Below are 9,535 nucleotides of genomic sequence, written 5' to 3'. Positions count from 1 at the left end.
AAAAAAAAAAAAGAAAAGAAAAAAAGCAGCTGGGCATGGTGACTCAATGTCCACACCATCCAATCCTACTTCCGGTAATTAACCCTGAACAGAAGAATTATACCATCACCTCCGGGAGTACAAATGCTTATATATGAGGTATTTGTAATAGCCCAAATATCCTTTAATAAATGATTGGCTAAATTATGATATATCTATACCAGGGAACACCAGGAAGCTATTTAAAACAACAAGCAACAAAAATCTACATACACAGACATAGAAAGTATCCAAATATATTGTTAAAAATACAAAAATCGACACCAAAATAACATAGCTATAGAGTAACCCCATCTCTGTAAAATAAAGTTACAGAAAAAGTTTTTTAAAAAATCAAATCCTTAAAGAGTAGTTATGACTAGAGATGATAAAACAGGGTACTTTCCATTTAAATAACACATTTTTGTAACGCTTCGATTTTCACTGCAAACATGCATTTTTTTTTTTTCAATTTGAGATGGAGTCTCACTCTGTTGCCCACGCTGGAGTACAATGGTGCGATCCCGGCTCACTGCAACCGCCACCTCCTAGGTTCAAGCGATTCTCCTGCCTCAGCCTCCCGAGTAGCTGGGATTACAGGCAGGCGCCACCACGGCCAGGTAATTTTTGTATTTTTAGTAGAGATAGGGTTTCACCATGTTGGCCAGGCTGGTCTTAAAGTCCCAACTTCAGATGATCCTCTCACCTTGGCCTCCCAAAATGCTGAGATTTCAGGCGTGAGCCACCATGCCCAGCACAAACACATATTATTTGTATAATAAGAAAGGAACTAAGTAAATGGAAGCTCAAATGAGCTTTGAGCATCCAAAATTTTGTGTGCTATGAAGTCCACCATTTTCTTTTTAGGCAACAAGCTGTCTCAAACACAGCACCCGGTATAAAACACAATTCAAACCCTAGCTTCCTTCACACACAACCTCACACAGATGGAAGTTGGAATTCTTAGCCCAAAGCCAAGTAGAAGCAACAAAACAAATGCATGACCTGCTAACAGGCATCACTTACAGAAAGTGACAGAAGAACCACAAAAAGCAATCATATGAATGAGAAGAGGCTGCGTGCAGTGGCTCACACCTGTAATCCTAACACTTTGGGAGGCCAAGGCAGGACTGAGGTCAGGAGTTCGAGACTAGCCTGGCCAACAGAGCCAGGCTGCACCCCCCATCTCTACAAACAAAAAATTTAAAGCTTAGCTAGGCATGATGGTACATACCTCTAGTCCCAACTACTGGAGAGGCTGAGGCAGGAGGATCGCTTGAGCCCAGAAGTTTGAAGTTGCAGTGAGCTATGATTGTGCCACTGCACTCCAGCTTTGGTGACAGAGTAAGAGCCCATTTCAAAAAAAAAAAAAAAAAGTATTAGAAACACAGCAATTTCTACAGCTATTTAGTATAGGATCAAGGAGACTTACATACCTAGAGCCTCTAAGGATATCTCCAAGTAATAAATAAGAATAATAAGAATTATAATAGTGAGTTTTATTTAGAGTCTAAGTTTTCATAGAGATGGGCAGGTCTCTCTGTGTTGCCGAGCTGGTGTCAAACTCCTGAGCTCAAGCAATCCTCCAGCCTCAGTGCTGGAGGCTCCCCTCCCAAAGTGCTAGGATTACAGGCAGAAGCCACTGCACCCAGCCTGCAGTCCTCAATGGACAGATTCCATATTCCACTCTGAAGACAAAACTCAGAGATCTTTACTCTTTGCCATGCAGATGTAAAATCAGATTTGTGCTATTGCCCATTCCTTGTGTCTTTCTTATTTTTTTTCCTATTTTCTCCATAAATTTTTATTAGCCAAAAAAAAGAAAAAAAAAAAACTATATATGCCCTGGATCTTCAGGTGATTAAGCATGGCTTCACAAACAGGACTCTACCTTTCAAAAAATAATCAACCAAAACTGTGACCAATAATACAAAATATTCAAATCTAGACTACAACTAGGATTTGGAGATTAAATTCAATCCTGAAGAAGTAGAGACTGGAATCATGGTTATCAGATGCTAGGAAAGGTAGGAGAGAGGGGAGGATAGAAAGAAGCTGGTGAACAGATACAAAGCCACAGCTAGATAGGAGAAATAAGTCCATAATTTATTGTGCACTTTCACAGAGCTAGAAGACAGGATTTCAAATGTTTACAAAGCAAAGGACTGACAAATGTTTGAGGTGATGGATACACTACCCTGATTTGATCATCACACATTGTATACATGTCTCAAAATACCACTTTGTTATCCCATCAGTGTGCACAATTATGTGCTAACTAAAAATAAAAGGAAAGAAGAATTTGTGAGAGTAAAAATAAAATGTAAAGGGCCTGGATTTTCAAAATAATAAATGTTTTTTAAATATTCATGGTTAAACAACAAAAGCATGGATTTAACACACTTGGAGGAAACTTAGGGGCAATTTTTTGCTAAAAATCAGAGGTCTCTGCACCAAATGATAAAGTATTGTATTCTCTATTCAATACGCCGTTCCCACATGCTAATCTTCAGGCGGGTTAAAACAATAGAGGTATGTGTACCTTCCCAACAACATGCCAGTTTAAGAAAACTCAATTTACACCATGACACCAGCCTGGTTTTCCACCATGCTCAGTTATTATGTTTGCGAATCTAGTTTTTCAAACAACACGTTGCCACGAGGGTCCCACTTTCCCACGGTGCCAGCGTCTACTTTTCTGGGAGCCGGAGCGCACAGCCCTTCCCAGCAGGGCAGGACCAGGTGCATGGCAGGCACACAATAAGGGCTCGCTTCCTTTCCCCTTTCCCTCTTCCTCCAAATAGAATAGGAAAATGGCGATATGATCCAAACCTCTAATGCCACCACCTCTTTCTTCCTGGGCATCCATTCATCATTTTCCTGTTTCATTATATGGCCATCCAAAATCCCCATTAGCAGTACCTTGCTTGCAGGAAACAACCCCAATTTGTATTACAAAAACAAAAAAGGAAAGAAAAGCATACGTGTGTGTGTGTGTGTGTGTGTGTGTGTTGTGTGTGTGTGTGTGTGTGTGTGTAAAAGCAGAGGGGAAAGAGGAAATATACCCAAATATTAACATCTGTTTATCTTCATGGTAGAACTGAAAAGTTTTTAATTTTCATCTTAAACTTTTCTGTATTTTCCAAATGCTTTACAATAAGCATCTATTGTTTTTGATCATTACAAACAATTAAAAATGAAAAAGATTGAAATTTAAATGGTACAAGGTGTTCTTCATATTCTACTATATTCTAATAATAAAATAGTAACAAAGACTACCTAATCAAGAAAAAAGGCTCATGACATGTCAAAGGACACGGGGATAACATAAAATATCTATACCCCACAATTAAAACTATGGGGAAAAAATTAAATAATAAAATTATTGTGGGAGGTTTTTCTCCACTTTCTGGTTTCTGTAAAGTGATTCTATTACTTTTATAATTTAAAAATTCGCTTATGGGGCCAGACACGGTGACTCACACCTGTAATCTCAGCACTTTGGGAGGCTGAGGCAGGCAGATCACCTGAGGTCCGGAGTTCAAGATCAGCCTAACCAATATGGAGAAACCCCATATCTACTAAAATATAAAAAATTAGCCAGGCATCATGGTACATGCCTGTAATCCCTGCTACTCAGGAGGCTGAGGCAGGAGAATCTCTTGAACCTGGGAGGCGAAGGTTGCGGTGAGCCAAGACTGAGTCATTGCACTCCAGCCTGGGCAATAACAGCAAAACTCTGTCTCAAAAAAAAAAAAAAATTAGCTTATGAAGCGTTATAAAAATTAATTTATAAAATGTACATCAAAAATAAATAAGACATCTTAAAGACTCTGTCTTAGTAATTCACAAGAAGAGATACTGAGAGAGTTAGGATCAAGAGCTTCCTAGTTCAGGAGTCAGGAATGCCATTTTCTCCAGCACCGCCACTCCGCCAAATGGAGGCAGCCTCCACAAAGGCCTGCGGGTCCCCTGTTGGTCACAGGCTGATGGTGAGGATAACCGTTTTGACTGCTTCACGGCAACATTGGTTCTCTGCTTCAAGGCCAGCAATGGTTTACAAATGCCTCGGACTCCGGGGCTCTCTGAGCTTGGCCTATGATCCCCTGTTCACTTCCTCCCTATGGCTACATGGACTTCTGATTCATTCCTCTTCACGTGCCTGTATTTTCATCCCCCCTAGTCTCAGGTTAACTGTCATCTTCCCAAAGAAGCCATGTCCCAGAAGACTGACTTCCTTCTGCAAGACTTTAGCGGACTGTGCCCTGAACCCACAGATTGAAGTACACTCTCCCAGTGTTCCAACAGTGCCCTACGCATAGATTCTGTGTTGGACTATGATGATGTGATTTCTGAGTCCTTTCCTTCCACTGGACTACAAACTCCTGGAGGGCAGAAATCAAGTTATATTCATTGTTACATATCAGCACAACAGAAAGAGCACTATAATTGTTAAAATTATCACCAGGTTAAGTCCATAGGCTATGGAGTCAGAATCCATATCAAGTTAGATACAGTGCAATCTACTACACACCCACCAAAATGATGAGAATGATGATGATAGGCAATACCAACTGTTGACATGAGAGCCACTGGAACCCTCTGCTAGGTGGGAGTGTAGAACACGGTTTCACAGTATAGAACACAGCTCCATCCGTATTAAGACACAGAAGTGCTAACCTGGAAATATACTCAAAAGAGCCACATACATATACAAAGCATGCAAGAATGAACACAATTAGGCCAGGCACAGTGGCTCATGCTTGTAATCCCAGCACTTTGGGAGTCCAAGGCAGCAGATCACTTGAGGTCAGGAGTTCAAAACCAGCCCGGTCAACATGGTGAAACCCCATCTCTACTAAAAATAAAAAAATTAGCCAGGCATGGTGGCATGCACCTGTAGCCCCAGCTACTTGGGAGGCTGAGGCAGAAGAATCGCCTGAACCCAGGAGGCAGAAGTTGCAGTGAGCTGAGATCATGCCACTGCACTCCCACCTGGGCAACAGAGGAGACTTTCTCTTAAAAAAAAAAGAATGTAGCACAATTAATAACAGCCAAGAACTAAAAACAACCAATGTCCCTCAATAGAGAAAAGAGATCAATATTGAGGTACATGCATACCTTGAACTACATTGAACTATACAATAAGAAATGGAGCAATATATTTAGCAATGAGGAAAAAGAAATTATTGTTATATGCAAATCCATGTATTTCACATGAATGGATGAATTTCACAAACATATTACTAAGTGAAAAAAGCCAAATACAAAGAGTACATACTGCATGAATATGATTCTCTTTTTATGACATTCAGAAACAGTGAAAACTTATCTATGGTAATAGAAATAGAATATTAGGCAACTTTGTTGAAAAATAACTAGGAGGGAGCACCAGAACACTTCCAGAAGATTCTGTGCATTATAATTTATAAACTTTTTACTTAAAAATTTTTTTTTGAGATGGAGTTTCACTCTTGTTGCCCAGGCGGGAGTACAATGGCGCAATCTGGGCTCACTGCAACGTCCACCTCCCGTGTTCAAGCAATTCTCCTGTCTCAGCCTTCGAAGCAGGTGGGATTACAGGCATACACCACCATGCCCGGCTAACTTTGTATTTTTAGTAGAGACAGGGTTTCTCCACGTTGGTCAGGCTGGTCTCGAACTCCCGACCTCAGGTGATCTACCCGCCCTGGCCTCCCAGAGTGCTGGGATTAGAGGCGTGATCCGCTGCGCCCGGCCTTAAAAGAACTTTTTTTAACTTGGTTTGTGCCATACCTCTAACCACTTACCAGCTGCATGGTCTTATAGGCAAATGTCTCAACCTCTCTAAGCTTCAGTTTCTACATTTGAAAATGAGGATAAAAACAAAACCATCACCTACCTCATGGGAATGTGATGAGAATTAAATTAGGCAATGCACATAGAGTACTTAACATAGTGCATAGCACATGGTGAAGCCCGATATACAACACCAACAACAGCAGCAGCAAAGTTCTACTGATGTCTTACTTGGTGCCAGGCACTGCTCTCAGCTTTAAACCCTTAATCACTGTGCCAAAGATCTCGCCCAGTTCCCGTTCTTATCAACCAGTCAAGGCCAGACGCAAAGGCTGTGACCTGGGAATTCAGTAGTCATCTTTGCATAACACGAATCACAGCATTCATTTCAAGAAGGGTGAATCACTAGTTACGTTGCTGCTGAGGTTTCAAAGAAAAGAAACTGGCAAGAGTCACACATTGGGATTATTTAGCTTCAGAAAGCATTAGCTGCTTTTTGCAGGAGTAGGAAGATTTTATTCTGGAGAAGTCACTCATGTGAATGGAGGACTCATTTGGGAACTGAAGGAACTCATCTTTCTTCCTAAGGAAACAAAAGAGACAACTAACTCTGTTAAAAGTTGCTCATGTTGACTAGCTAAATTTACTATCTTTCAAAGCAGTTCAGATTTATAACTAAAATAACTGGTTTTGGGGTTTGGTTTTTTTGGGGGGGGTTGTTTTTTGGTTTTTTTTTGACATAGACCCTCACTCTATCACCCAGGCTGGAACACAGTGGCATGATCTTGGCTCAGCGCAACCTCCACCTCCCAGTTTCAAGAGATTTTCCTGCCTCAGCCTCCCAAGTAGCTGGGATTACAGGCGCCTACCACCATGCCCAGCTAATTTTTGTATTTTTAGTAGAGACAGTGTTTCACCATGTTGGCCAGGCTGGCCTCGAACCCCTGACCTCAAGTGATCCACCCGCCTCGTCCTCCTGAGCACTGAGATTACAGGCATGAGCCACTCTGCTCAGCCAAATAGTTGTTAAAGTATTGAATATGTATATAATGAATAATGTATATAATTGTATAATACAAATAATTGTATAAAGTAACTGAAAATGTTGGTCAGGAAGCAACGGGGCTCAGATCATATAAAATCATCTCCACCACACTACCCTAATGCACCTGACTCTGGACACTAAGCAGGGTAAGAACTGGTTAGTATTTGGATGAGAGATTACCATAGGTCATTTGTAACAATGATACAATAGTCTACAATTTATAAGGTTAAACTGTACATTTGAGAATGGCTCAATTCTCATGAATTGTGGCTTCAAATAAGGAATAGCAAACTGTGTGGTTTTGAACCTACCCCCACCATTTACTAGTTATGTCACCTTGGACAAGTTACTAAAGCCCTCTGTATCTAAGTTTCCTCAGTAAAATATAATCGATAGGGTTATCATGAGAATCAAATGAGTTGATACATGTTAAATACTTAGAACAGTGCCAAGCACTGTTGAGTGACAGAAAAAAATGATACTAAGTATCATTAATTTTTATTATATGTTCTGATGTAAATGCAGAATTCAGGTAAAATTATACAACTTAGTCACAAAATTTCCAGATATAATATAGACTATCTGAAAACCAGAGGAGGATATATACTAAGATCATGTCAAGTGAACACGACATATGGTCTTTATAGTTATGCACACACATAAACACATGTACTTTCTCTCTCTCTCTTTTCTCTCTCTCTCAAGAAACTTAACTCAGGTCAACTCTGGAACATAACGTGCCAATGATATCGGGTTCTTTAGACCCCAAAATGATCCCAAAAAAGATGTGTAATATTACTTTTCTTCCAAATATTTCTAAGAACCCATTAAACACACAGGCACATATATATACTCACATGCTGAAAAGGTACACTTGTTTTTTGTATTTCAAAAGCACACTGGAATCATTCCACTGCACATTTGAGGAACAAAGTGCATGGTGTTCAAACACAGACTCTTCACCCTATAGCAGAGGAGGCCTACTAAGCTTTTACATTTTCCTCCAATTGTGAACACTGAAAGCTTCTCATTTTGTTCCAAAGGAAATGATCTTACCATAGCTCAATGCTATTGCCATTGTCTGAGTAACATGGGTATCCGGTGGCCATTGCAGAAGGCCTAAATGCTAAAACCCAAGAGCATAAAAGTTAAAAGTAACTCCATAGAAATGTCAGCAACAACATTCTTTCTCTTGATTTAGAACAATCAAACTTAGAACCCTGGAGCAAGGGAATTATAAAGAATATACACAACGTAAGGGTAGTACTCTACCTTCCCTCCTTCCACCCTTGCCAATAAAAAGGCTTTCAATACCCATTTTATTTTTCTATGTGGAAGAGAAATATACTTGAAAATACTGCTACATTTAATACTTTCATCTATCCCACAGGCATATTCACACTTTTCTACTAATATTGGCCAGTCAGATTGAAAATCCCTATCTCATAACTGTCATCTGTGGTTTATTGCTGTCATCAAAGTGACATGATTAACATAACAATTTTTTTATGTACTAGTCCAAGATATTAAAGAACTTTGTTTTGCTTCAAAAAATAAACAAATAACTGTTCGGCCAGGCGCGGTGGCTCATGCCTATAATCCCAGCACTTGGAGAGGCTAAGGTGGGTAGATCACCTCAGGTCAGGAGTTCGAAACCAGCCTGGCCAATATAGTGAAACCCCGTCTCTACTAAAAATACAAAAAATTAGCTGGGTATGGTAGTGGGGGCCTGTAATCTCAGCTACTAGGGAGGCTGAGGCAGGAGAATCGCTTGAACCTGGGAGAAGGAGGATGCAGTAAGCCGGATCGTGCCATCGCACTCCAGCCTGGGCAATAAGAGTGAAACTCTGTCTCAAAAAAAAAAAAAATAAAATAACTGTTCATTCTACACTTAATAGACTTTAAAAATCTAGACTCCATGGAAGCCACACACTATAAACACAGCTAACATGAGATAGTGGTTCTTGCCTTTGCTCTACCCTGAGTTGTAAAAACCTTATACAGCTTTATTATCCAGAACCTGGGACAGCAGGCTTCATTAGGAGATGGATGATAAACAGAAAGTCTGATACCCACACTGATTCCTTAGCAATGAATTAGATTCTGGGAGCTCAAGGAAAAAGTAGGAAACAGCAGCCGTATTTCTTTGCAAGATAAATTTCCAGCAGAATGTACGCTCTTGCTGACTTGAGCTGCTTGGCTGGGTTTCCATACCTCATAAAGTTGCATTAGGTCGTGACCTAAACATTCATTCATTCTTCAACTGTGTATTTGTCTCTCCTAGGTAGAAGACACTGTACCAGATACCAAAAGAGATTTTAAAATGACCTTATTTCACTCCTGGACTTCTTTCCTTCCCCATCCTCCCTCTAGGCCCATCACGCAGAGCTAAATGCACTCCTCTCCTCTCACAACCACGTCTCAGATAACGCCCCTATTAGCGCCTTGGTTTCCTCTCTTTAATTTCTCCCAACCCCACTAAGAAAAACACCTATCACTTTCTTTTGTATTATAAAAGAAAAGTGGGGCCGGGCGCGGTGGCTCACGCCTGTAATCCCAGCACTTTGGGAGGCCGAGGCGGGTGGATCACGAGGTCAAGAGATCGAGACCATCCTGGTCAACATGGTGAAACCCCGTCTCTACTAAAACTACAAAAAATTAGCTGGGCATGGTGGCGCGTGCCTGTAATCCCAG

At 40.6% G+C, this 9,535-nt stretch overlaps 1 protein-coding gene across 2 annotated transcripts in view; it reads right to left on the bottom strand.

Moving 5' to 3' along the window:
* The window catches only part of CGNL1 (cingulin like 1), a 177,484-nt gene that overhangs the window by 150,659 nt on the left and 17,290 nt on the right, over positions 1–9,535 (bottom strand). For both annotated transcript variants that reach the window (XM_017513799.2, XM_017513800.2), the window contains exon 2: positions 558–563. The gene's annotated coding sequence lies outside the window, so the exon portion shown is untranslated. The remainder of the gene's footprint in view (positions 1–557; positions 564–9,535) is intronic.

Source organism: Cebus imitator, unplaced genomic scaffold, assembly GCF_001604975.1.
Source record: "Cebus imitator isolate Cc_AM_T3 unplaced genomic scaffold, Cebus_imitator-1.0 Scaffold501, whole genome shotgun sequence".
Lineage (NCBI taxonomy): Eukaryota > Metazoa > Chordata > Mammalia > Primates > Cebidae > Cebus > Cebus imitator.
This window is presented reverse-complemented; position numbering and strand designations above follow the sequence as displayed.